This window comes from Apteryx mantelli, chromosome 4 (genome assembly GCF_036417845.1).
Source record: "Apteryx mantelli isolate bAptMan1 chromosome 4, bAptMan1.hap1, whole genome shotgun sequence".
Classification (NCBI taxonomy): domain Eukaryota; kingdom Metazoa; phylum Chordata; class Aves; order Apterygiformes; family Apterygidae; genus Apteryx; species Apteryx mantelli.
In genome coordinates, this window is record NC_089981.1 from 41,498,016 (window position 1) to 41,525,750 (window position 27,735).

Consider the following 27,735-nt stretch of genomic DNA (forward strand, 5'->3'; position numbering starts at 1 on the left):
TGTCTGCTTTGATATCAAGAAGGGATGTCTTATTTTCCTTGAGAAAGGGCTGACTTTGTTTATATACCTAGCACCACAAGAGGGTTAACAACTGAAAATATTGAGCAAAAATAGGTGACATACAGCTAAGTACATACCCATATGGCTGTACAATTAGACATCTAAATTAGAGCTGACTGAGCTAGCTCTGAAACTGGAAACAGTATAATCGTGATCATGCTAATTAGCCTCAGAGAAAGACTGGGCCTGCCAGCTGAGGTACAGTGTCAGACTAATACAGGTTTGTTGCTTTTAGATCCCAAGTATCTCCATTTGGACTTAATAAGCGGGTGTACCAGCACAGTAACATCACGTCAGGGGTCCCTGCACATGCTTTCTTAACATGCCCTAGGCATTTCCTAAACTCCCTTTGTGGGCACAACACAGGAAGACATTTTTCAGCTACATCAGGTCTGCAGAGTAATGTGGATGAAAGAAGTTGTTTGAGACATGGACCTTTGTCAGTTATGTTAGTTTTGTCAGAGTCACCATGTAACAAATACTTCATGGATACTGTTGGGTTCCTCTTTCATTTATTATCAAATTTGCTGCTAACTGTTCATTTGTTCAATGCTATATTTGCCTTAGTAGGACGACTCTCATAATACTTTCCGGGAAAGGCCTACCTAATGAGGTGTTTGACCTCAAAAGTGCTGTTAAAGCCACATCAATAACATGATTCTCTTTAAAATAAATATATGAGGAATAGGGGTCTCTTTAAAGGATAAAAAAGGATTTTTTCAATGAAGTTGTAATCAGCAAAGGAAGTCATGAATAGGAGAATAATTTTAAGAAATGTTGAGAAGAGGTATTCTCTCTAGTCTACTTTTTAGAGGAAATACATTGTTCAGTAGTATTTCAATGCTTGAGACTCATTTTCAGCCATTCTCTTTCTCTCTCTTATTCTTTTGTCTCTATTTTACAACTCTTGTTTGGATAATAAATTATATTAGTAAACACGATCTTACCAGTGAGATTAAGGAAAAGAGGTCAGATCCTACTTTTATTCTCTGTTATATAGATCCAAAGTCAATTGAGTGAGTTCAGTCAAATTATTTCTGGCACATCATAGCATAGAAGAGAAATGTATGTAGCATCCAGCAGGAATTCTGGATGTGTATATTCACTTATTTTCCACTCCAAGTGGAATAGGGTACTCAAGCTGGACAAATTTGCCTCAAAAAGATATAAACACAACACCACAAATGATAACAAAAAGTATGATTCTACATATAGGCAGACACACACGCAGACCAAATACTGCGAGTTCTTCCTACTTATATCCTATAACGTAACACCCCAGTAAAAAACAAAATAACTCAGAGCAAAATGGACACTTGCTGAAGTCTTTCATTTAAGAAGATGTTACTGGAAAATCTCAGTGAAGTTTAGGAGACTGATAGCATGCATTTGTCTTCCCTTGCCAAACTTGAGGAAATAAGTTTTTGGGAACTTTGTGATATTCCAGCTTTGCAGAGGCAATTGTTCAACTCCAGATTCCTCACTTGCCTAATCCCTTAGGTGACATGAGTACATGACTAAAATTCAATGTAATTTGATGAAGCATTAGAGAAGTTACATATAGGAGACATTTGTGGTCAGCTATTTTCAGGATTCCCACTTGAAATAACCAAGAAGAGCCTGAAAATAACCTACATGATTTCTGTTAGCAGAGGCAAAAAGAAGTCAAGGAAGTCAAGATCCACCTAATGTCCCTTAGTTACAACAGGTGTATGAATCAGGAAGATGGACTTCCTCCATAGCTGCAAACCATGACAGAAGTCCAAGTAAAATTTCCATGGATTATAAACTTACCCATCTAATGTAAAGTACATAAAAATTTGGGATGGGGAAAATAGGAAAAGAAAAAGGGTAAATAAAATGAAGTAAAGATTTTTTCAGTTGCCTAGTATGGCCAGGATGGTTGATAGTCACAATGGTCTCTCATAAATGAATAACTTACATAAAAAAGGCATTCAGCATCACTTCAAGTATTTAACTTTACAGCACCACTCGGGTAAGCTGCACTATTTGGGAAACATTATTCCAAAGTTCTTTTGTATTTATAATGAAGATACCTATACAAAGAAACTATACAAACATATTATATACACAGAGAGATAAGAAAATCAACAGTTCCAAAAGGGGAGCAGGATAATCAAATGTCTGACTTAGAAAATGAGGGACTTTAAATGTTTTATTATGTTTTCCAATCTGTACAGTCAGTCATCTGTTCTCCTTTTTTTTCCCCTGCCTCATCAGGATGTTGCAAATATGCAGCTGCCTGCTCAATGAAGTTAATGAATTCCAGCACAGGTGCTCTTGATTGTATTGCATAATCAAAACCCTTTTTCTTTTTCCTATTCCTGTCTTTGCATCTTTACTGTGCTTAAGTTCTTTTTTTTTTTTTTTTGGATGGATATGAGTTTTATGGCTGAAAGAACTGAGGATTGGTATTCGTGTTGTCAAATGAAGAGCAGCTCTGTAAAAAGGGGTTAATGTAACAGAACTGAGTTTGAAGCAGATTAGTTTCACAGATTGAATGCAGAAATGGAGTTTTGCAGACATGTTATTGACTCCTTTTGTAACTTAAAATTTCCTGATGTGTCTGTATTTTGTTACAATGCTTTTGCGAGACTTTGCTGAAGCATTTTTAAGGTATGACATGCTAAATACAGAAGGTATAATATAGGAAATTGAAGGTTAAAAAACTGACATCTATCATTGAAAATGAAATCCTGACCCCCCTGAACTTGTGGCAAAATTCCCAGCAACATTATGAGAGTCAGGAAGTGAGTTTTTTTTTCAAGATAGGTGGAAATTAATCTTACATTTAGCTGTGCATGGCTCAGAATTGCCACTAAGTATATTCAGGAGAAATGCCTTCTTCTATTGTCTGAAGAACTTGAGATACTGTTTCACACTCTATCAGAGAGATAAACCCTTGGATGACACCTTCAGCATAGGCTGTGGTATCAGAAACTCTCTGAATTTCTAGAAGTTTTGAACCAAATAAGGTAAACCTCAACCATATAGCAATTCTGTATAGGGACAGCCAGGAAGTCCAGTTTGCACAGCCAGTTACTGTTTGCCAGTTATAGCAAACATCAGCTGACAAACACCTTGCGCTGGATATGGAAAATGCATTAGAACTGAGCCATATGCGTTTAGTTTGCAACATACAAAAAACAAACAAATGAAACAAAAAACTCCCCCAGCAAATTAGAGATTATTTCACATTACTAACAAAAAATGCCACTAACGTGGCTCGTGGAATGAGAACTCACAGTGGAGAGAGCCATGCAGCAGCTCACTGCTTTCAACTCATTAACATGCAAAATGAAGCATGAAACAAGGATAAAGTTGTTTATCACCACCCAATTCAGTATAAAAAAAAAAATCAGATGGGAAAAAGTGAAGTCCTGAAAAACAAACAAAAGAAAAGTAGCAGTCAGGAAGAAGAGGACCAAAATGCAACTTGTCTCCTACTTTCCACAGTCACAAGCTGAAAACAAAAGAAAAATTACCTACCACTGAGAAAAAGACGTGATATTTCAGAATTGCTACATAATGAGTTGCTCTGAAATATGAAAATAATGAAGGAGATACCAAAAGGAGTGAATAATACCAAAAATCATTATTTAGGAATTTGGTAAAACACGACAAAGCTATTGACTCATTCTAACGTGATTCAAGATATCAAAAACATGTTTGCCCATTAGAAAATATAAAAAGACGAGATAACAGAAATAAAGAGAGTTTACAGTAGCCAATATTTAGTAACTCAGAAGGAATTTCTTTGAGTCATCAGGGCTGAAGATACTGCAGAACAAATATTAATACGAAGAATCTTATTTTTAGCATTAATGAGTGACTTATCTACAGCAATTAAATAGGGATGGGAACTAGCCTTGCACAGCTGATGAACAAATACTGAAACCTGCTGTAAAGAAAGCAGGACTCCAAAAATGGTATATGATACGACTGCCACATAAGGCACACTGCCAAAGAGCTCCATAAGCTGAAACTGGCAAACCTTGAGCACCAAGGGCCGTCCCGGGTCCCCTCGGCCCTGTGCAGCCCTGGGCTGTGCTGGGGGTGCCCAGCTCTGCCCGGCTCCCAGTTGGGCCCCTTGGACCCACACTGTGACCCCGGCTCCTGCTGGACCCCCTGACTGGAGCAAGGCCTTGACCCGGCCCTTCAATGTGCCCACAGCTGTGGCGGGGCCACTTTGTTTTGAAAATGTGGCTGGAATAGAAACTACCAAATTCGTTTAAGTAGAAACTCTGAAGCAGTCTTGCAGGGAAGCATTGGGGAAACGGAATGTGTTAAGATGAAGTGGAGCTTACAAGTAAATTTGAGTAACCTAGAGATAAAAATGCATAAACATCTTGCAATTGTCTCCCCACTAAGAGTTGTAAATCCAATAAATTCAGAATTAAGGATACAATTAACAGAAAAAAAATGCTAATATGGAATGAATGCTAATATACAAGCACATTCAGGGTATTCAAACAGATCTAACTAGAACCTTGAACTTAACAGCTATTCTGTTATGACTGTGGCATTTTCCAGTTTATATTCCACTAGGGGAAGTGGGGAAGATTATCAAAGTCACAAGCAGAATTCCAAAATATTAATGGGTACAAATTTTAGTGATTCCACTGCTACGCTTGTCTCTGTCTTTTATAAACAATTTCCTCACACTCTCCTAATATTAGCTAGTTTCTTGTAACCATAACTGATATTCTTTTCCTCACTATAAAAGGATTTGTGTAGATACATACAATGAATCAGCTCAGAATATAAATTAACTCAGACTTTAGCATGGATCACATGGCAGACTGTTTCAGAGAAGCATTTGGATATTTACTCTGAAAACTAAACCAGAACTCAAGAGGTACTTTTTGCATTATAGATATTTTTAGGTATCATCACTATATCACCTTTGGAGAGCAAAAAGCCCCCCAAACCAACCCACTATGGTGAATGACAGTGCTATTTTAGTGTCAATCATTGTAGCTGTTTTTTAACAGCTGTAATTGAACTCTTTTGTATTCAGTGCTTCCTTTTAAATACTGGGATATTCTGATTAATAAAAATGTCCTGTTAAAACATCCAACAAAACATCTGTAAAATTAATTTAGCAGAATGATTTTTTACTACTCTATTTGATTTCTCCCAGTAAAATTATAGATAAGGCTATCAAGGAGATGTCTGAAAGAAGATATTTGTATTAATTAGAATATACATACATTACAATGTACATACATTAAAAGCAGTGTCTTATGTCATAAATAGTCAGGTTTCTGTGGGTGTGAAGTAAGTATGGCAGGAAGGAGAAAGAAAGGAAAAGGCATCTCTGAATTTTTTTCTGCTCATACAAGTAAATCAAGTACCATAAAAGGTTATTAGATGTTGTTCCGTAACATATTTCTCATACAGGTAAAGGGGGTTGGCTGGCTGTACTAGAGACCAGAAGTTCTCTGTCTGACCATGGCATATGAACGAGCACTATTTCATTCACAAAGTAGCTTGCCTAAATCAGTCTTCTCCAAAATTCAATGACTGTGAATCATATTTTCAAGATTTAAGGCCAAATGTGATTATAGGAATAGTCTCATCACATAAATTTTCACTTTTTGATGAAAACACAATGAAAGGGACTGCAAACAGAGTGTAAATTAAAAAGATAATGGTTAAGCTGATGTAATACAAATCATCTAATGAAAGGTTAGTTTAAAAATGGACTTTTTAAATGCTTATGTTGAATAACTTACATTAAAAAAAGAAAAGAAAAGAAAAGAAAGAAAGAAAGAAACCAACCCTAGGACAAAAAGCAGATTTTATTCTGTGCAGCACTTCCTTTGTGAAAATATGCAAATGGCTTTCCCAGGGATGGTTTCTCTGTGATGACAGAGCTTTTTATTCGATTCAGAGATTGGGTTGCCATGCATTTCTTGGCATTTCTCCACCAGGCATCTTCCATACAGGAAGCACGGCAGGGGCCAAACTACCTTTGGACTCCTTTGTTATCTCTAGTCTGTGTCTTTATTTTGCCTGTCAGGCACAGAATGGATCTAAGAATCTGCAGTTACTTCTTACTAACCAGAGCTGGGAAAGCATCAAGTCAAGTTCAGTTTGCCTGGCAGCCTTAATTTTCTCTGTTTCTGGAAAATAATAAATTATGACTAAAAATATCATGACAGAAGATTCTTTTCTTGAGCCTTCTGGTATTTTCAACACAATTTTATTTGCCTGGGGTTTTGGCAGGGCGTAGGGAGGGAGAGAGGAAAAAAGTTGGGGAAGGAGGAGTTTTTTGTTTTGAGGAGGTTTTTAGTGTTAGTTTTGTTTGCTTACAGAAAGTCTGCATAGCTTATTTTCTTCTCCAAATGAATGCATCGTGATCAATATATGAGCCTTCAACAAAATTAATATGGTTCAACAGATCGAATTTTCAGATGTTGACTCATCCCTTATTTTCCTAGAGGTCATTTGGGAAGCTTGCTTGAAGAATAAAAGTCACTAAAACTACATTGGTGGAGAGAAAGGGGAAGTTAGAAGTGGTACTCTTAGTTTTACTCATTAATGAGATTTCACTGGTATATATGAGAGAAAAACCTTTGGCCTGGAGGGTTGCATTAACTGTAAGAAAATATCTTTGTTCCACACTTCAGTAAGATAGGTGAAGCTGCATCATTTGAAAACAGTCAATTATAAATGCATTTGGAATATATGACCAATACTTACTATTGCCATGAGAAGAAAGAAAAGTAATTGTAAAATTTACTGTCAGAAGACTCTAGTTACAGCAAGACAGCATCAGGAAGGAAATCAAGCAATTAGAAACGCAGACCGGTGCTTGTCAAGAATTTCTGGAGTTTTGACAGTTGTTTCAATAAATTGCAAAGGAAGTAAGAGGTTTGAAAAAAAGATGAAATGAGTTCCTTATTTTACAGCTACAATGAAATGGTCCAATCAAGATCTCCTCCCTGCTTTCAGCCCCAGGAAGCGGCTGAGTAACCACCAGAGTAAATCAGAAGGCTGCAAAGCAATGCAGCATTGCTCATTTAACACCCTCCTACTTCTAAATTTCAGACAGCTGTTTCACTATTAAGAAAGTTGGACATGGGCATCCTCAAAAGGCTGAATGACGAGCTTCTTTTTTTTCTCTTCCATTTTTCTACACAGGTGGATGGAATAACTCTACACACAGAGACAAAACGTGCTGCCAACTGCCTGCCACAGAAATCTCAGTTTGCCAGGCTGATGTAAAAACCTCTACATTTTGGAGAGGCATGGTAGGAATGTAGAAGTGTTACACATTGAACAAAATTGTTACATCTGCTGAAGTTAATTCAAGATTCAAAACCATTCACACATGTAGCTGTACATACAGAACTTGTACCAACAACTCATGTAGACATTTATTAACTTTTTATGTTGGAATTCACCTTAACTTAGTTTTGGATTAGAAACTGGAAGATTTCCACATTGTTTGGGGGGGGGGGAAATAGAAAATAGTACAATTTCATAATAATAATAAAGAACAATACCCTGATGTTAAGTAAAGGCACACAAGGGAAAAAAAGCAAAGAACCCAAAACAGCCCCCAACTTAGCTTTCAAGCAGTCTCCTACCGAAGGAATCACATATTATCCAGACAGCGTTGTAAATTTTTTTTTTTTTTTTTAAGTGTCGGGACTTTCATTAACTTCCCTCCTCCTCTTGCGTTTTCCGGTTTTTCCTGCCGTTTTACCCACCGAGGGGCCGCGCCGAGGCGCTCCGGGCCCTCCACGGGGGCGGCACGGGGCGGGGCGCCCATCCCCTTCCCGCCGCCGCCGCCACAGCGGCTCCCTGCGGCGCTCGCGCCGGGCCGTTGGCTGTTGGCCGTTGGCGGTTGGCGCTGCCGTTCTTCCCCGGCGATCCCTGTTTTCCAAGCGTTTCTGAGAGGCCTGGTGGTACCGCAGGCTGCTCAGAGCTACAAACTCAGCCTGCAGTTTCCAGCGGGGATTGCTGGAGGACGCTACATGTTGGTTCAGAGTCCAGTCCCTGGCTCAAGCAAGGTCAGCAACAGAGAAGCCAAACCTCCTAAGAATAAGGATTACTGGTGTTAATCAGGCCTAAATGAAAATGATCATAATAAATGGCGGCAACTCTGGTGAAGTCCAGGAACCTGGGGAGCTGCTCCAGCCTCTTGAGGTTTCTCTGGCACGTCTTTAATGCAACCCCCTTTTTTTTTGCTTATATCTGCAAAGACAGACTGATGCTCTACAAACAATATTCAGTTACAGTCAGATCAACCTGCTATGCTATGCATTTCAGTATGCGTATGAAAACTGAAGTACAACACTACATCATGAATATATTAATATATCTGAATTCAGACCTAACTTCTGGAAGAAGTTCCATGGCAAATCCCTTGCATTTAAGAAGAACTGATATCATCATATAGATGCTCATTGTTACATATCAAATAGATTTGCCAAGATCCTATATAAGACAGGATGAAGCTTTTCCTGTATTTCTGTGAAATCTGGTTTCTCTTCCAGATGCCTGCCAGCCCAGACAGGGGCCTCCAGCAAAACTGTTACTGTGTGTATGCAGATAAACAGTGTATGTGAAGCAGATCCAACACTGCTCCTCTGCAGTTAATCTTTACATGCATAGAATGGCTCGCTGTTGCAAACACGAGTTCAATGCGTCATAGTTGCTCTGTGTAAGTGTGTGTATGATTTATCTAGAACCACCCCAGAGTTCAACATTTAAAATTTGTCAGCAGTAATGTCAGGACAAAAGAAAAATGGAAGAAGCTATGCTACAATCAATTCTCTGCTGGCATAGCATGTGTTAGTGACATTATGTGAACATCTTAAATTAAAATTGCCTGTCTACCACTTGACTTTAAAGCATGTTAATGCCAGGAAGAACAGAATCTGGAAGTTTCAAGCTGTTCCTTTCTATTCTTGCTTATTGACTCAATGGGCTTCAGCGCAGAAGAAGTCGGCGTACTACCACCTAGTGATCTGCAGAGGATATTGCTCAATTCAGGTAAGAACTCCCCCTTCAAAAAAGAGCCACTCCTGGTTCTAGGTCTGCATATAAGCAAACAGAAGAGGCCTGGGAAGCCCACTTGCAAATGGAAATATAAAGAAGATTCTGTACACAAGAGAAATTATTTAGGAAGTGACCAGAACAATTAGCTGGGTAAATCTCCTGGTTGAAATCATATTGTGCAGACCCAGATTTAAGAGGTAAAAATCAGGCAGGATCTGTACGTAACTAACTTTAAGTACCAGACCTTCATGTATAAGATCTTTGTGTGAAAGGTGGTAGGGCTAAGCAGGATAAGGCTGGACATTCTTAACCAGTTAAGAGCTGGTAAGAGCAGTATAAAGGGGAATTTGGCGGTGTGAGATTTGAAGTTTATGCTGTCACACGGAATGATGTGCCCAGAAATGTAAACAAAAAAAGTATTATGAGAAGACAGTTATAATTCCCTGTCCTCCCCTATTTGGGAGATGATTTAAATAAAAATGGATATGCGTGCAAGTGACTTATCAAGTCACCTAATCAACAAACTGCCATTTTGCCCGAACACCCTGGTGAGAGAAAAGAAGTGAAGCACCAAAATCTTAATTTTAGCTTCCTGTGTTTGTGCTGAGTCAGGACTGGGTAATAACATAGTAGATGATTTACTTTGGTTACAGATGATAAATTCAGAAGATTTGCACCGTGACTTGAAAAATGCTCAGAACAGTTCCTGCACAAATTTGAATGTTGTTGACATTAAGGAAAATAGGAGATTTGGTATCAAAGAGGTGTATGTTACACTATAAAGTAAGTTGGAAGAGTCAGGCACAAGCAAATTTGTTCCACAGCTTGCAGTTACATTATGTAGAGCATCACTGGACAGAAGTGTTAAGTTGCAAGCTTCATATTGGATAAACCAATGGGCCTCGTGTGTAAAGACTTCTTGAGTTGTCATGGCATCCACTTATTTTACATAGAAACCTTCTAATCCTATATAAATTTGCAGCAGTAGGGAAAAAGCCATTTCTGCACTAATTGTAGTAAGTCTGGCATTCATTTGCTTAGATTAGGAAGGGCTAATTTCTACTTCATAGTTGGTTATTCAGTTACTGAAGGTAAAAAAATAAGGTCTACTAAGTAGTGATTACATGGCAAATATGTCTCTTTCTCTATCCTCTGCTTTGTAGTTAATCAAACCACTCCTCTACTCTCCAATTATGGTATATTATGGTATGAATATGCAAATCTGTTCCTGGATGCTTGGTCCATCTTTTAGAAAAGGCATTGGATAAATCAGGAAAGATCGTATCAGGGCCTGCATTTGCCTAGGCCAGAGGTATTGTGATGAGGAAGTGAAAGTATGTGGACATGTAAGACATCTTGGGATAGCTGGGAGCCAGTCATCGGCAGCCAAGAGCAGGAAATAACCTAGCAGGTTTTAAGGTTTGGGTGAATGGGAAAGATTTATAAGCAGACATGGCCTTAGAGCTCTGTCTTATTTTTACAACATACTGTCTAACTGATGAGAAGTATTTTAGTATTCCTGGTATAGGGATTATTCAGTGTGCGTGGGAGGGAGGGCAGGTGTCCATGCACCAGTCAAATTAGGCTGAAAATATAAAACAAAAGAAAATTTGTGCCATGTCATTCAGCCATTTCTTTTCTCTTGCATGCTTTCACCAGAATTAGTTTAGCTTGCCGATGAAAAGACCTACCAAGATTGCGTAGCAGATTAATAACAGAGCCAAAACTGGTACTTTGCATTTGTCACTTTCTCCCTCGTCTTGGCAGAAATATTTCTAGAATTCAGTTTATGCTCCCAAGAAATACTAAATATGTTATCAATCATGTTATATGTATTTGAGCACTAGATTACTGCAATTCAGTAGAATCCATCCGATTCTTTCCCATATTTTATATATACATATATATGTGTGTATGAATATACAGTGAGGTTTTACCTTAAGCAACCCTGATCTGCACAACTGTAGCTATTAGACTGAGCCATAATACAACAGTAAATTATTGCATTGATTTTTAAGATCCTGCTGTAATTCTTCGTGTATTCCATTCCCAAGGTTCCTTTTGGACCTGATTTGTTTCTTTCTTACTTCTATATGCATCAACGTCTTTTAAATTCTGTTGAGTTTTATTTTATCTGAAGGATTGGACATTTGTTAAAATTAGATACTTTAAGAAAAAGTTTCTTGGTTTGTATATTTATACAATGTCCATTTCACCATAATTTTATAAGTGAAAAACACATCTTCTAGGGTCTTGCTTAAAACTCATGTTGGAAACGATATGTGAATGAACAATTTATAGTGATGTTTTTTGCGCTCTAGTGTTCTAATAATATATTTCTGAAGCATGAGCTTGGGGCTGTATCAATATTTGCAGAACTAAATCTGTGTAACTGCTAACTACTAAAAGCAGAAAAAGTAAAATCCAAAAAGACAGTTAATGGTCCACTTCTTCATGGCTGCAAAAACATAAAATTACAGAATATTCAATTTTTTACATTTGAACAATGAAAAATATATATTATCTAATATTTGGCTTGTTTTAATATTGTTAAAGGAGGCTACTACTGTGGTTATAGAAGTTTCAATCAACAGTAGTATAAAAATGTTTCTCATTCATATTGGTACAAAATTATTGAACAATTTAGAAGTAGTCATACTACCTGACTTTTTTCTTTTAAGCTTTTATTTTACAAAGTGTTCTGAACTGACCTCTTGTACTACCTGCCTCCTTAACTAGGTAGAAATTTAAGCTTCTAACTTCTGAATCATAACAAACTTAGGCTCTGTCTTTATTAGCAAGCTCTGTAGCTCACATGGAGTAGATTTGTAGTCAGAAAAGTTTTGTGCTGGGAACTTCACAACTACACTGTTCTAATTTCAGGGGGGTTTATCTCAAGCTGGTTCTAGTCTGGTCCTGGGAACTCAGTGCCCATTAGTAGCTGGAGTACATTAAATTAGGCACAGTCCTATTTTAGTTTTATAGAAAAGGAATCCTGTTTTTATGTTCCAAGGCTGCTCTGTGACGTGAACTAAAGTGCACCAAATGGGAGGATAGAGAGATTTCCTTCAAAAGTACACTTCTAGTCTGAACTAAAAATGCTGATGTGTCCTGTACAGCTACCTAGATGTTTCACCTTTCCCGGTAGCCTCATTGATGTAGTTATTTATACAAAATGAAACAGCTCCAAAGGCAAATTTGAAACATGAGTCACACAGCACACCTGAAAGAGTATTCCTGTGACATTTGTTCAGATCTTGCTTTAAGGCTGTTTTCTGCATTCTATGTAAAATGCATTAATGTCAATTTATTATATTTTCAAAATATTTATTTCCCCCCAAATGTCCATCTAGGATTGTTCCTGGATAGCTTAAAAACCTTTCTTAATCAAATTAGATGCTTAAATTCTGTCCTGGAATTCTTCTGTATTTTATTCCTAAACACTACCTCTTTTCTCTGCCTTTTATTCCAAGCCAATTTAGACAGCTGTCTGCGCAGTTGTCTGTCTTGTAAGGGTTGCTTCCTTGAGTTTAGAGCTCTCCCATGGGTTGTGTAAGTATCTAGGCTCCCCTTATTCAGGAGTTTTGATTTATAAAGTATTTACTATTCTGTGTCTATATTATGAGATTTCAGTAGGCCATTTTATGCTTTATTTTTATTACTGAGATGTCACAAAACCATAAAAGAATACGAAAAAAAGAAGTTTTTGCCATCATGTTTTCTGAACCACAAAAGAGAGAGCATTTTACAGAATTTTCCAAATATTTCTTGCACCTTTCAGTTCAGACAAAAAAATCTAGGTTTAATCAAATTGAAGTGATTCTTTCAGTTAGGTTCTTTTAAACTTCCCTCAAGTTGTGGACTTGTCTCTTTAGAAAGAGACAAAAAGCCAAAGACAGGTTTTGGTATATGAATGACATTAATTTCCCTTTCTTTATTAACACCTTTTAGGGAGAAAGAAAAATCAGGTTTGCCCCGTTATTATTTCTAATGTATGCTTTTAGTACATCATGTTTCTGCTGGAATGCTGATTATCTGAAGTTGGTAATCTCCTTCACAGGACTCTGCTATAAATATGTCTTTCCCATTACATCTTTCTCAAATTTGTGTTCCCTTTAATTTGGCAAGGACTATTATGGTTTTATCATACTTTGTTACCAATTTAATATCCCACTCTGGTAATGTGATGTAAACACTGATGTGATTTCCCTGACTGCCACTTTCTCTTGCACTTGTAGCCTCTTTCCTGATACACTGTCTAAGGTCCCTGGGATATGTCATTTGACTTTCTTTTTTCCTTGGTTCCAAAACCTTACTGAATTATCAGTCTCCCAGGACCCTAACAAGGCATGGAGCATAGACTTTGTACACCGTGAAGAAAAAAAAAATATCCTGAAACAAATAGTAGAAGGGATTTTCCCAATCTAAGCAGTGTATCTAGGCTTGAAATCGAAGTTGCAATTTAAAGCTTAAGTTTTGATTTGCTGTTAATCATAACTCTTTATTTGAAAATAAGATTGAAAAATGGCAAAAAGTATGGCAAAATGTATTTGTCTCCATGAAATCCAATGCTGTGCTATTAATAAATGTTGTTTTTTGGTAGCAATGTAAGAGTTTTTAGAGATTTATTTTAAATCCTAAATTGCTGTTTATTGACATTATTATGCAAATTTCAGATCTCAATCCTGAAAATGGTTTATAGAGCAAAGTTCGTTCTTTCCATGCTGTATAGTTGATTTTTTCTGTTCTGCCCTATATGCAGGCTAGGTGTATGTGTGGTCATATGTTACTTTGGTAGATGATTTAAGGATAAAAATACCTTATTATAAACCAGTCAAGGTTCTCTCTTAATTCCAATGGTACCTGCCTATACTGATCACTTCAATTTCCCACTGATGGCAGTTTCACTTCTTCAGTGAAGAATCATTCTTTAGGGCAATAATAGGATTTTTAAAAAATAATTTTTGGGAATATAAATTTGACAATTATAATTATGTGGTGTTATAAAGTATTTCAAATTGAACACAAACCAAATTTAATGTGTCCTTTACTGCAGCACACAAATATTCATAGAAATTAAAGTGTTTTTGGGGGTGGCAGGACAACAAATAGAAGAAAGTGTGAAGCTAGAAAAAATGAGTAGACTTATTTTTACATATTGTATGGTTTGGTTTGTCTAAAAGAAATGGCTTTTTTTCTTCTGAAATTATTCAGAATATTGTGGTATATAAATGTTCAGCTGTCCAGAACAGAGTCTGTCTGGGTCAATCTATAATACCCTCTTTCTACATTGAAGTCCCAAACTTTACTTTCACTGAAAAGGTTCCTTAGTATCCCTTAACAGGATCTCTTTCAGCTTGCTCTTTTCTATGCAAATCTTTTGTTTCTTTTTATTCTTCAAGAATAACCACATCATATTTTATTTGTTCACTCCCTATCAAGCCCAAACAATCCCATTTCATTTCCCTGGAGTTAACACACTTAGCAGTTGCTTGAATCTGCTCAATTACTGACATTGCCTTAGATCTGAAAGCCTACCATGGACCCACCTATTTTCTCTCAGGAAATGCGAGCCAAAAGGAGCATTCATCCAATTCAATAGTGATTTTGCTATTGATCTCAAAAGATTTGTCCCCTAATCTTTTTCCTTATATGACTGCTACCAATTTCTTCTCATATGTTGCTGTTAGTATTATTACTGAGACAAATGTCATCTGATCTGTCTTCCTTCTGAAAGTAGAATATACTTGATAGCATTTTGTAGCTTCTTATGTATTTTTTTTCCCTTTGTCTCATGATACATCACTACTACTGACATTATAAGGTGACTTATTCTTTAAATTTTGGAGGGAAATGAAAGTGTTTCAAACTTCCAAAATAGCATTTGAAAATCCTGGAATAAAAGATATTCAAAAATACAGTGTATTTTTAGTCAAATTTGAAAACAGAAGTAAAAGCCCTCAGTTATCAACAGCATCCTTCCAGCCACTTCTAAAGATTCCAGTAACTCATCAGCTGTCATCAGATCACTTTCCTTGCAGTTGATGCTGTTTGAAATTGTAATGGATATCCATCCATATCCATCCATGTTTTCTTGACTATTTCTTCTCAAATCAAATTGTGTTCTTATTTTTCCTTAATTAAGAATAACCCCAAAGCGAATGCAAGTATATATCCTGCAGAAATTCAATTTAGACTCCCATTGCTCCTTTGAAAATCCCATTTGCAATTTCAACTGTAATGTTTGATCATATAAACAGTTTGGAGTTCAACGCATACAGCAGATACTATGAAAATAAGATAATGGTGCCTTGTACTGTTCTGCAACACTGCTAATTGCCTTCTATTTTTTAAACAAAATGGCAACATTCCTCTAATACTGGGATCCAGAATATCCAAAACCCCAGTTCAGTTTACTGATCTTCTCTTCAGTTTTGAACAAACAATACTGATTTGATTTATGCTAGTCTGTACTGAAATCTTCCTTCTGCTTTAGTGAAGGTTAGCAATTTTCCTCCTTTCTACAGCATGGTAAATTGTGCCTCTAGCATAGCTATCAACACACCACTAGTTTGTGATATTTGAACATGTCTGCTCTGAAATCTAGCATAGTGGCAAACAACATGTGCTTCAAAAAAGAAATGAAAAGAAATAGTTGGCAGTGTCAGTGTAAACAACATTAGCTACTCTCAGAGTAGCAAATAATGTGTTGCTGAAGCCCTGAGCTCAGATTTGAAAGTGTTTGAAAGTGGTAAACCACAAAACTAAGCTACCTCAAGTTTGTAAAGAAAAAATGAATCTTGATTTTTTTTTTAAAGGTATCGTCACGTGATCAAGAACACTCAAAGTAATGTGACTTAAAAAAGTTATTGCCCATCAGTTTAGCCACTATTTGCAATCATGCTGGTACTCTGAAGCTTCTCAGCTATGAATTGTGATGTTGTTAGCTAAAAGCCTGCTTCTTCTATTTCAGATAGGCTACAAGGTTATGCTTACTTTTATAGTCTTTTTAAAATAAATAACAGAAAACCAGACCTCTCCAAAGAATGGTCAGAAATTTCTTGATACACAGCAGCACAGCCTAACAACTAGGTGTCTGGTGCTTACAGTGGTCTTGTCGTAGATGATATATTGTGTTTGACCTTCCCAAGCAGAAGCTTGGTCTCCTCTTTCCTTGGTTAGTGTTCTATCCATTAGTGTAATACATAAAAAAGAAAATATCCTTTCCCTCTTCCTACAGTGGTCACAGTTGAAGCAGGGCAGGGGGAGAGGCAGGTAACTGCTCATTTCTTTCAAGGGAAGAATATTAGTATCCATCTCCAGGGGAGGATCCTGGGAAATTGAGCAGAAGTCCTGACCAAGGGATGAGGAATTAAGACATACAGCATTCACCAGTTCAAGGTCAGCAGCATCTGTCTCTTGCATCTCCTTGCCCAATATGCCTGCCCATGCCTTGGCAGCAAACACTCTTCACTGACTGCACAGAGAGCTTATATGCCTATCACAGAGGTCTGTGCATCCTGCAGCCTAAAAATTGAGTCCTTGTATCTAGTCCATGCCATTTATGTTATGCACAAGGTGCTCAAATACTTTAGTGTTAGGCAATAATGTAAAATTCAGAAATAATGGTAGGTCTCACTGTTGCAAACTCCAGCCTCAGGCAGCTCTCACTGCTTCTGTTACTTCTGATCTGGCCTAAGAATACCTAAAGCTATTCTTAAATAAACACATAGGTTTTACCCTTCAAACTGTCCAGAGACCCCAGCTCAATCTGAAATCAATGGACACTGTGAATGTTGAGTGCAAAAGAACAAAGTGTAGTGGTTATTCTCATGATTAAACTCTGACTAGGAAACTATAGTGGGACCAAAGGTATATTTAGCCATTGAAAAAGCCTGTGGTTAAAAAGGGTTGCTGTAAATGTAAAATTATACTAGAAATTAAAGAGCTATTCTAAGTGAGTGTAATTTCACTTTTAAACCTCACATTTCAAAATACTTCCAGTCCTAATATCAGCAAATAAAATACTAGAAACCTTCAAGAGTGGTTTCCAGCCATAGAAGTAACACATGGAATTTTACAGTACCTATGCAGTAACTACACATTTACTTTACTGGAAACAGTAGAAATGGCAAAATTACTAGCAGCAACACTGCTGTGTTATCCGATGATAACATGATAAATCACTGAAGGCAATTCTTTGTAATATCTTCTTCATTCAGTAATACAATTTCATAATTTCCAATTATTAGCTCTATAGTGATATATGATTTTTAAGAAAGAAAGATCTTATTTTTTAGCAGCTGGCTCTGAATAGCATGGAGAGGGTTATTTTGCCTCACTTGGAAGCATTCTGGCCAATTCTGGCATTTCTACATTTTCTAAATTTACTTCAAGCCATGTATTATTCATGGATCTGTTTGTCTTTGGAAAACAGGCTTTTTCATATTCACAGGGATTTACTTCTTTATTTTTTGAATGGAAAACCAGAGAGGAAAAGTAAAATGCAATCCCTGTTTATGGAATTCAAGCAAACCAAAGTGCCATATTAAGAGAAGACAGGTTATACACTCACTGGCTTTGCACGTCTAAGCTCTTCAGGAGCAGAACACTCAGTGTTACAGAGCGTTTCCAAACTCCCCAGTGTTTGAATTGCCTTCTGCTGAGAACTGCAGACAGGATGGCAGCTGCCCCATACCAGCTGTCTCAGCAGGGATTATACATTTACGGACTATCTTCAGCACAGAAAGTCTTTATACATGTAAGTCCTATTGAAATAGCCAGCCTAGGATAAGAAGTTCTATTTATGGTTTAAAAAAAGAAAAAAAGTGTTTGGACCATCTCCAAATTCTTTATAAAGCTGAGTTTGCACTGCATCCCCCAGTGAAGCCAAAGTAAAACTTCAAGTCATTTGAGGAGATCAGGATTAGACCCTGTATATGGAGGACTTTTTGGCCTGCTTAAAGCTCTAGCTGTACTGTACTTTCCTGGCTAGTGGTAAAGACTGTTTCATCACCTTGTGCTTTCACTTATTGAAGAGTTAATCTAAGAGGCTAACTGAAACATTGTCTGAAATCAAGAACTAAGGGAGAGTTTCTCTTACCTTAAAAAGGCAAACCCTTGCTTGTCAAAACTGGCTTTAGGCAAATGGTGAAAGGTTTCTATGTGGCTGAAGCAAATTGAAAAAAGAGAGTGGAGACGGATGTTTTAAATCTCCGTGGAGTAAGATGTCTACTTCAAACACCTCATGCCCTATTTAATAGTAGATTTCTTCATTTCTTTGCTTGGTGGGGCAAGCAAGAAGTGCTTTGTATAATATCTGCCTACGGCTGTCTTTCTTAAGAGCTAAATTTGATAATTTCCCTTCTCTTACAGTATTTAGGTTTGTACCAGATAGATCAACTCTCCTAGCTCAAGCAGGAATAAAAAGCAGCATTGTAATAAGGGTTACTTTTCAACACTGAGCAACACTAGCCAGAGTAATAGCCTGGTTTACAGAGACTCCACTAACTAAACTTGGATATGTGTGACAAAAGTGAGTCCAGAATGCATTTCAAGAGCAAAGGTAATAATAGGATGGTTATAAAATCAAAAGCTGCTGGTGCAGAAACAAAAGCCCAGTTAAGAGGAATATACATATATAGCTTGTTGCCTTTCCTGGGGACAGAAGTAGCTACCTTCATTTGTGTTGATGAAAAACTCTTCACAACATTCATATTTAATTAATGCTATATTAACAAGAAAATGGGTAACTTGAACAACACTTGTAAATCATTTGAATATACAAATTCTGAATTAAAAAGGATAGAGAGTTCTTTACACATTTCTAAATGTCCTTTGTACTGTCCCATTCATGAGCTGTAGGGCTTGAAATGGGAGCAAGAGGAAGAAGAAAAGAAAGAAAATTGAAACAACTTCAACAGGGATTGTGGCTGATGTGGAGATGAATTTGTTCTGTGCCATTTTACATCAAGCATCAAGATCATCCCTGGAATATCTGCAGGGGTCAGGAAAGTACCATGCTGGTTTGATGGGCTGTATTCAAATAATATAAATGGTTTGTACATCCCATCTGAGTAGAAATGAGTGGAATCACAGTTATATCCCAGTCAAGAGACCTGGCTTCTGAAATCACATGATTCTGCATTACGTACTCCTTACTCTTGTTTTATCCATCCCTTCTTTACAAATTATATATCTACTTCTCACAGACATGGGAAGACAAAAAAGCCCAAAACACTTGAAATGATTGCATTGTATTACATCTGCCAGAGTCTGTAGATGCACAAAACAGTTCATATTGTTATGAATTTCATTCTGACAGCTTTGAAGTGAAGGAAGGAGGCAAAGGTAATAAGGAGGTTCCTTTTCCATCTTTTCTAATGGGAGAAGGAAGGAAGAGAAGTGATGCAGAACAATACAGATGGGGAGAGAATTGTGGGCATTGTAAAGCTGAGCCTGCAAAGATACCACCATCTTCTGCACTTTTCCTTTCTTCCTTAGCTCATTTAATTGGAAGTGCTTTGCCTTAATTGAAGCAATTTCTTAAAAACTCTCCAGGTTTATCCGCATACATTTGTCCCTTCTTTATACAGAAATAAAGAGCATATAAAATGCTGGCAAAATCAGAACAATAGTATTTCACACTGTATTTGTGCATCGCTGAATATACAGGAGAAGGAATCATTTCCAAAACAGCTTTTTTAGTTGAATGTCATTTTAGTAAGAGCAACATACTATTTGGGTTCAATACATGTCAAGGAAGAAAGAGAACATTCTGTTAAAGAGCTTCTTATTTGACAAGCTTCTTATTTGACAAGGCGGAAAATGAAGTCTATAATCTGCTACAAGTCATATAAACAATTTGTATAGCGCTGCTGTTAATTTTTAAAACAGTGAAGGACCCATCTGCCTGTCTTTTTTCTGTCTTGCTTTGTGTCTTCCAAAATCCCCCATGAGAAAAGACTTACAGCCTAAAAATGAAAGAACAATCACTTGTAGCCAGATACTTGAAAGGTTTACTTAAATGAGTCTTTTGAAAGACTGTACTCTTGATAGGAGCTTACAGGCACATCAATGAATAAGTATTATTACAATAATATATGGATGAATAGCTGAGAATTTGTGTGGAGTTTCCCAACAAAATATCTACACTGGACACTGCCTAATTTCTTGAAATTGAAACTCCTTTTGAATTCTTCTAACTTTACTAGATCTTTTTAAGCCTGCCATGGACTTTTTGAATAAGCCTGATTGAAAAATAAACAATATATAAAATATGCTATGTTTACTTGAAGTGTTCAGAGATCTGTGTTCAAATTCCTGATGTGCTTGTGAAATCTTCTGTATGTGTTATTAATACACATACATCAGAGTTTAAAAAGATCTTACTTTGTTTTTTTCTGTAACAGAAATTACCAAAAAAACCTAAGTTCTTGTTCTTCAGTGAGTCCTAAATATAAGTACACATATTTTGAAGTCACTTGGTAGGACCATAATAACAAAACCAATGTTTTTTTTTCTAACATAATTTACAAGAAATACAGTTTTAGTTCCAGTTTTGAGTTCTTTTTTTAGTTTCTACTGTTCATTTATTCATGAATAATTAATGATTAGTTGAATAATTATGTTTGAAATTTGGAAACATTAGAAAAGTTGGGATATTTAAGAACTAAACAAAGTTTTGTTTCAAAGTAATATCCTGGTTTTAAATGTTTTTGCTATTAAGAGTATTGTATTGAATGGGTGGGAAGGATAATAAATAACCTGTAAATAAAGAAACAGATTTCATGTCATATCAGACAAAACATTTTTGAAGCATATGTATTGAAACACATGCTGTCTTTCCAGTTAAACTTTACAGGTGAAGCCAAAATGATTCTCCTTTTTTTTTTCCCATCACCAGACTTAGTGCTCTACTGTTTACAGTTTTATTACTCCCCTCTGTATAACATAGGCCTCAAACCATGTCATGCTTCAGAATGCTGTATTGTGTAAAGATACCAAAAATAGATTTAAATTAACTTGCTCAAATAGTGGTAACAGTCTAAATGGAAGAGCACCACAAATGCATTTGAGCTAGATTTAAATAAACTAATTCAAATAATAACAGTCTAGGAGCAACAGTACCACAGACTCAGAATACTGAAATTTAACGCCGCTTCAGGAGTTTAAAGGTACCCAGGGTATTTCTGTGTTACACTGCAGGCCATGCATTTCTATACAATAGAGTTTCGTGCACTGAGCCTAATAATTTTGGTTCTGTTGGACTCTCTAGAGCATATACATTAGAAGGAATTGACAAGAACTGCCAGTGGAAAATAAACATTGACATTTGAATACAGAAAGACCTATGATTGATTATTTGGTGTGAAGTATCCCCATTACTCATTCATCTTTTTACTGCTTTCTCTAAGGCCAGATACATCAAGCCAACAGATAAAACTAAATGTGATTTATACTGTTTAGAGGCAAAAGATAGTATGCCATTTGACTAACCCTCTGTGAGAGCTGTCTGCATATATGAAGAGCAAAGGGGGGAAGAATGTGACAGGCTGTGATCCACGAGACAGAATTTTTCTAGTTGCTTGTTTCCTTTCTTTTTGTACTGTCTCCTATTTTCCCCTCAGTATGTCTCTCTGTCTCAAAATAAATACTTGAAATGGTGGTTAACTACATGAATAAAGGAAAGTTTAATCTAACTAAATTGCAAGTGATTTACAAAAATGCGTTTTCCCATCTTCACTACTGAGGAAGAGAATTGCTGTTTTAACATTTAAGCACACAGCACTTAGGAGTACATTAAAAACAACTACAATCCTATATTTCAGCTGGGAAAATGGGGATAATTAACATGACCATACGCTGATATATATTAACTCTCTCAAGATGCTTAAAGTTACAGTTATCTTTTTTACTGTCACTTTTAACAAAAAAAAAAAAAAGACCAAAAAAAAAATCAAGGATGGAATTAAAGTTCTTATTTCAGGAAATCTTTAGGTAGCAAGCAGTAAATAAGGCATGGAGCCACGTATGATGAATGACATGTTCTGTGTTATCCTTAGCAAAGTAAGGATTTAATAGAAAATAGCTTCTGATTCCGTTATTGAAGACTGTATCCTAATGTATATGAACAAAGGGACAGAGTTAAGGATGCTCTTTAAATTTTGTAATTTTATGACTTTTAATTCTTCCACTTTGTAGCCATCACTCTTTTAATAACGCTATTTTTTACAAATGGTACATATCTTGCCTAGTTCTCTAATTTATTGCAAAGGTATCACTTTTGTAATTAAATCCTATACCAGAAATCTCTTTTCCAGACAAGCCAGATGCTGTTCCAGTCCATTCTTTAATGAGGACTGTGTGCAATTTGGACAACCTAGATCTATTCAAGGATTGGTTTTTCTAATTTGAAATCTGAAAACAAGCATAATTTCATTGATCTGCTCAATATCATACCAGTAAAACAGACTACTGCACAGGAGTTCATGGCTCGCACTCATGAATTCAGGCTGACTAAGAGACAGAACTTCTTTCCTTCCTTGCATAAAATGTACCTTGTAATTTATTTTTCATCATGCTCTTGGAGGAAGATATGCAACTTACCCTTTTTTATTTTTTACTGAAACAAAGTTGTTAATCTTAAAAGTGCAGTTGGCAACCAAACTATGTTTTTGTGGAAGGAGAACTTCCCATATTGGACACATGCATCTGAGAGTTCAAGTCCATCTTCTGTGGTGTACAATCACTAAAATAACATTTCCTATTTGTAACTACAGTTGGGAATCATAATAGATGTGATCCCTTGCAATCATGGCATTAGAGTGTGTTTTGAGAGACAAACATGATGGCTCTATGTCTTGTGTTGATGATACAGTATTTCAGTGTAACAGTCTTTGTTCAATATGTAGATTAGTAAAGTCATTGTCTGAAGTGGAAGAAAAAAGGTGTGCTCAATATTTTTGTTAACTGATTATGGACTACATTCATTTATTTTAATGTATCTTTAATAATAACATACAGTTTTAGCAAAAATGTGGCTTGTTTGGGGAAATACTTTGAGGCATCTAGGGATTACTTCATGACTACTATATCACAGTAACAAAATGGGTGCAGGTGTAGCAAATTAACAAGTGTATGTAACAGGAGGGGAGAAAGGCAATGTCTCAATATGATGTATATTATTATCAAAGCAATAAACTAAAATTGTATATTTTTGCTTTACTTAATTCAGGCTTTCCAAAAGATTACAATTCTGTTTATTTCCAGCTATTCATGGATTTAACCAGTTTTCCTTCCTGTTACCAATCCTTTTCTAAAATAAATTCCATTATGAGAGAATTCTGGAAATTAGATACTTAGATCATTTGTGTAGTATATGGTAGAACAGTAGTATATTCAGCGTCATTTTCTACTTTTACTATGAGTAATTCTTTATGGATAAAACTTGTTGAAATTATTTACTTAGGTTGTATTCTGTACTCTGTAGTTTAGCATTGACTCAGTGCCTTTTCTGGATGAGTCATGTAACATACCAATATCAAAATTTAATCTTCCATGTAGTGTAGCAAATTACAGTGATGAGTTTAATTAACTTATTATTGTTTATGGCTTCAAGTGTCTTTGAAGAATCGTGATCTGTAAATGACAAATAATAAATTTTCACCTTGCAATTTGTGAAATTATTAATTTTTTTTAATATTCAAGAAATATCAACAGTAATATATGTCTAAATAAATAGACAAATAAGTGACCAGTAGCTGACATAATTGGGAGCCATATTTGCATATAATATTAAAAAACATCAGCTTAAAAAGTGTGTGGCTGGTCTACCTTATCCAAACATATTTTAAACAAATGCAAACTTACAAAAGTATTCCCGTAGCCTGTGAAAAAGTATGGAGTGTGTGAAGAATAGCAATAGGCATTGATCCTGGGTCTCAGAGCATCATGAGACATTATTTTAATTCACATCCCCAACTGCTCAGGGATTTCTCATTGCTGCTGTTCTGCCACTGAGTCTTCTGTAATAGTGCAGAAGAGCAAAGAAACAGGATAACAGAAATCATTGAAAAAAGACAAAACAATAATTATTCTCTAATTGTGTGCCAATCATGACAGTTTTTTCTTTAACTGTGTAAAAGCCCATCTATTTTATAGCAGTGGTGAAACTGGCAATATTTCTCTGACTGACAAAATTTACCGCTTAGGCAAAAATACTTCTTGCCAAGTACTCTAAACTGAAGTCAGTGGAATTTGAGAAGATTCAATAATCTTTGCAATCAGAACTGTTCTTAGTGAAAGATAGCATCTACCAACCTTTTGTTATAAAATTGCATTCTTAATAACAAATCAGAATTTCCCCTTAACAGGAATTACAGAAAAAAATATATATTTTTTTAATTTGGCATTAAGCTTGCTGTATGCATAGAAGTGAAGCACTTTTAGATCATGTCTGAAAATTTCTATATTATGCCCTGCATTTAGGGGAGATACTTACCTCGTTTGATCCATTCAGTTTTGCTATATGGGGAATTTTTTTGAATGAATCTTTATGAAAGTGCAGCTGTGATAGACAATATTTGTTTCATTTACTTCTGTTTGTGTGTTATGTTCCTTTAAAAAAGAAGGGATTGAATTAGGGTGAGATTGCTTCTTCCCTCAGAGGTGAGGGAGCTCAGCTGGAGAAAAAATGTTTCAGGTTCATGAGTGGGGCAAACAGGGAAAAGGAAGGAGCTTCTGAGCAAGGACTGCGTAGCTCGTGCAGATTTTATGGAAGAACAAGGACGGGGAAGCATCCCTGAAGCCAAGTGAGAGACTTCCAAAGGATCTGATGCAGATGTGGAGTTTTCTGCAACTGGTAAAGCCACTAAAACCAGTCTCAGGATGGGGGGATTCTCTCTTACAAGGACAGAGTGTGAAGGGGGAGGTTTGTTTATAAGTCCATCTTATTTCTCTTCTGCCTTATCACTATGTCTATTCTGACTTAGTTTCTTTGAGTTTCCTCTATTTAGAAAGGTGATTACTTCAGTTGATGTTTCTAATAAGGGTTGATTTTGGGGTATAGGTTTGGTTTCCTTGAAGGGAAAAGGGCTAGGAAAAAGTAACTCAGAACTCTTATTTACTCACAATCATCTGACAGCAGAGTACATGGTATTGTTTTGTGAAGATTCTTTGTACAGTACCTGTGCAGCTTTTCTTCAAGCAAATCCAGTTGATAGAATCAACAATACTTTTTATACCTTCTAAAAGGAAATGGATTCCCATTAATATTTTTCATTGTATGTTGATTATGAAAAAAAACATGATTGTCATTAATTCTTGGAGAGCAGATCTTAACCCTCCATCAAAAGTGTAATTTGGGGGATTTTGTGTTTGTTTTCAGGTATATCAAATCTTGAAATAAATCAGTAGTACATTAGATTCACTATTTCCAATCCTGTGCTCCTCTAAAATATGACCTAAATGGTTAAATCTAGTCCTTTCAAATCTATCAGCTTCCTTAGTCTCACACAAAAGTTTAGAAAAACCGTTTTAAAAAAACAAAAACAAAAACAACCATTGCTTTCTCTGTTACTATTGAGAAGCTGTTCTAGAACCAGATGACTAGGGACCTTGCTTTAATGTCTAGCTTCACTATTTACAGCTGTGTTACGCCCCTGGGTCTTGTCCATCGAATAAAAAGTTCTTACTCACCCTTTAGTTTACACTATTTTTTTCATAGAGAACAACTGTATTTCCTTTCAGGCTTTCTGTCCCTTTATATCTGTTCTCCATACTCTGGGCTATCCTAACAGCACTTCACACATCTGTTCTAGGTTGAGTTCATCTTTTTTGAGGGGGGAATTACAAGTGTACACAGTGTTCCAGATAAGGCCTTGCTGATGATGTTTGATCACATCAATTGTGCTTTCCTATCTGTTCTTTGCCTTGAGCATCCTAGAGGTATATTGACCTTTTTCTCAGCCATATCACACTTATAGATCAAATCATCTTCTAATAAGTTGAATTATTAACTTAATAATCTTTCTTCTCCTCTGTTTTCCAACTGATGAGACTTCAGCTCATAACAGAAATTTTTGTTAACTCATAACTGCAGGAAAGTGTGGCGGATGAATGGCACGGACTCAGGAGGGTTTGTGTCCTGAGACATTTATTGTTCATTTCTGAGCATATTTAAAAAGTTAGCTGCTTTAGTGGTTTCACAGACACACTTTGCTAGGCCAATCATCACGCAGATTATGTCACAGGGAGCCAATCATTACACCGATCACGCATGCAGCGGTCATGCCTTGTACCTTGCTACTTGTTTAGAAAAGCTGTCTTGCCCTTAACCTTGGTTCCCACTGGCTTCTGCTAGTTTATCTGTACTTTCTCAGGATGTATCATTCCCAGCTGCACCAGTGTCCTTGGGTACATTTGTCTGAGGCTCCTGTTGCTTGCTACTTGCAACTTTCCACCAGTTTAACCCTGTCATGACCCTCCACAGGAAAATGCACTCAGTCACTCCTTCTCTATTATTCCAGTGTGCCACACCATTCAGTTCTTCTCTAATGTTACAGTTCTCTTTTGCATCTCAAGATCGTGGGTCCTAAGAATCATTCCCCATCCTTACAAAAGTCACAAACTGGTAACAAGTTGTATGTTTATATGCTATTATATATGTATTGTCAAAGGGAAGTATATTTGAGGTTATAAAGAAGATGGAGCCAGGCTTTACATGGAAGTGCATGGTGGGAGGATGAGAGACAATCTGCATAAATTGAAATGAGAGGTTCAGACTGGATGAAAGGAGAAACTTTTTCACTATAAAGGACTGTCAAACACTGGCACAGGCTGTCCAGGGAGGTTATGCAGCCTCCATCCTTGCAGGTTCTTGAGATTGGACTGGAAATAATTCTGAGCAACCTGGTCTGACCTTGTAGCTGGCCCTGCTTTGAGCTGGAGGTTGGACTAGATGACCTGCTGAGGTTCCTTCCAGCCTGAATTATCCTATGATGTTTTTCATCAGAAAGGCAGGTGGTTGGGGTTTTTGTTTGTTCTTTGTTATTTATTCTCCCAGTCTTGGTCTGATGAATCTGTTCTGGTTCTTTAAGTTTAATTGTCACAGAAGTGCCCTATGAAATCAAGCTCTAGTAATTCATCTTCAGCCTATTGAAATCTTCTTGGGAAACATCCTGAAAAGAAAAAAAGTAAGTTTTATGCTATAGACAAATGTACAGGAAAGCAAAAATGGAGAGAAAAATTTTCTCAAGGAATGCATCTAGGACAATTCTCATTGTGGTAGCTGCATACAAGCAGAATATTCTTGAATTGATGAAATTTTTGGTGTGGGGTTATCCTTTATACTGATATAGGTTTGTACTATGGGGTTTTGGGGAGTGGGGTAGGTTAGATGGAAAAGTCATGCATGGAACTTTTTAAGAAACTTTTTTACTGCCAAAATCTGTTTTTAATCACTGCCATAGATTAAGCCCATTTTTTCAATAGGCTATTGTTTGTTTGTTTAATAACTAAATCCCAGGCCATTTTTTTGAATGTATTTCCCTACCTGGAGCTACATGAATATCTTCATATCAAATATTCTTTTGCTTCATACTACCAGGCTTTTCTTTGTTTATTATGTTATGTAGTAAG

At 36.5% G+C, this 27,735-nt stretch overlaps 1 long non-coding RNA gene across 2 annotated transcripts in view; it reads left to right on the forward strand.

Moving 5' to 3' along the window:
* The window catches only part of LOC136991988 (uncharacterized), a 106,986-nt gene that overhangs the window by 16,734 nt on the left and 62,517 nt on the right, over positions 1-27,735 (forward strand). For both annotated transcript variants that reach the window (XR_010884015.1, XR_010884016.1), the window contains exon 2: positions 7,231-7,340. This is a non-coding gene — a long non-coding RNA (uncharacterized lncRNA). The remainder of the gene's footprint in view (positions 1-7,230; positions 7,341-27,735) is intronic.